Raw genomic sequence first — 2066 nt, forward strand, 5'->3', positions numbered from 1 at the left:
CCGATGGGCCTCTTTCCTCCCTCTAGCAAACCAATTCTCTGATTCCATTGTGACATCTCTGGGCACTCAAGCCAGGACCCGACGCATTCCAGAAACTGTTCCCTGAGCCTTCACCCTCCTCTCTTCACCCCCTTTGCCCTTAGAGCACCAGACCCCTGAAATAATTACCCCTGGCCTGCAAGACAAGTTGAATTTGGAGGCTCACCACTCAATAGACTCAGTGTAGTTAAATATTGTCAGAATCAAAAGGGAAGATGTGTTGAATATTTTTCAGCCTTCTGAAAACGTACTTGTCAGGTTGAGGCAAGAGCAGGCAGCTCCCTTCTCCTAACCACCAGGGTGGAGGGAGAAGAGGGGAGGGGAAGAACACTGGGGCCAGTGTATAACCTCACAGAAAGTCTGGTTTTGTTTCTGGCTTTACCACCCTGATCAGACTAAGCATTATTTTTAAAAGTCCTTCCTTAGTTTCCAGGTGCCTGTAGTACAGGGACTAACCTTGGTGGCTTCTCATTCAAAGCCTCACACCATTTAGACCCTTCGCAATAGTAAATCATATCCGTTTCATCATTTCCTGTGCAGGCATGCACACACACACACACACATTCTAACATTCTATCCACGACGGCCACAAGGTCTTTACCCCAATGTCTTCCCACATCTCCGGGCCTTTGTCCAAGTCTTTCCCCCGTCCTTTGGCTCTCAAATCCACCTTCCTAAACCCTAAATTACCCCTGTTCTCCTCTCTGGGCTGTCAGAGCACTTTATAATATGACTCCCCACAGTCTACATGGCACTCACTAACTGTGTGGGTTCCTGTCCCAATGTCCGCCCTCCCCACCACTTCATGCCCCTGCACACAGGAGGTTGAGCCCTTTGAGAGCAAATTAGCACTGGTGACAGTCACATGGCAGGGGCTCAGGCCCTTTTACAGAGTCAGAAGAAAGAAGACTTTGCTATTTCAAAATGGCACCAGGCTGGCAGCTCCATTGTACTTTCTGCTAATTTCCTGTATGAGGATTCCAGGAAAAGATGAAACTTGACATCTTCAAAAACAAAGAAAACTTGGCACATAGTCTGGGACTTGGGCACATCAAATACTTTCCAACTATGGTTCCAAGAAGGTTGTGGCCGGAAACTTGATCAAGGCAGCTACCTGAACACAGGCTGAGAAAGGTGAGCACCCCTCTATCTACATCTTTGACCCAACAGTTATTTTGCTAGGAATTTTCCTGAGGAGTAAGTATGTATGCTGATAAAAATTTAAAAACAAGGGGGAAATAGGAGCGAAATTACATGCCCACTGGAAAGGATAGGCTGAAAAATTGGGATAAATATGTGTGAGGGTATATTGCACATCAATAAAAATTCTGTTTTATTTTTGTCTTTTCTTTGTGCGCTAGGGTGCCAGAGCGTTTGCTAAGACTGGGGAGAATCGGAAGGGATTTGGAGACCCAAGCAAAGTGGAGAAGTTTTGAAATGGTCTCTATGGAGAGCAGGACAGCCGTAGACTAAAAACTCCAGAGGGACCGTCAGGTCCTTATCTGTGTGGGAGGGGTCCTTCTTTGCCACCTGTAATTCTTCCCCACCTCTAGTTCCATAGCCAAGGATGTTGAGACCCAGAGAGGGGAAGTGATTTGCCCAAAGTGAATGGCAAAGCTTTGGCTGGCAGCAGGTGTCTGGGCTTCCAGATGAGGTCACTTCCATCACATGGCAGCAGACATTTTCCCAGGTGTCTGCTCTTCATGCTGAATAGTCATATCAGGCTCTTTTCCAAGGATGGGCTCCTGGATCTTATTAGATGTTCCATCACCTCCTCACGCAAAACCTCACAAAAAATATAGAAGAGATTCAAGCAATATTTTCTCAGTAGATGAACAATCAGGCCCACTCTTCTTCTGTCTCACTCTCCCTTAAAGGGAAGTCCACCTTTTATGTGATTCCCCACTTAACCCTACACCCGTATTTCAGAATAAGCCAAGGGTAGAGCAGAAATAGGGCGAGCAGTCTCTTTGTCATTTATAGTAACAGACATCGATTCCCATAATATCTCTTTCCCTAAGTTGGGA

Source organism: Panthera onca, chromosome C2 (genome assembly GCF_046562875.1).
Source record: "Panthera onca isolate mPanOnc1 chromosome C2, mPanOnc1 haplotype 2, whole genome shotgun sequence".
In the NCBI taxonomy this organism is placed as follows: Eukaryota; Metazoa; Chordata; class Mammalia; order Carnivora; family Felidae; genus Panthera; species Panthera onca.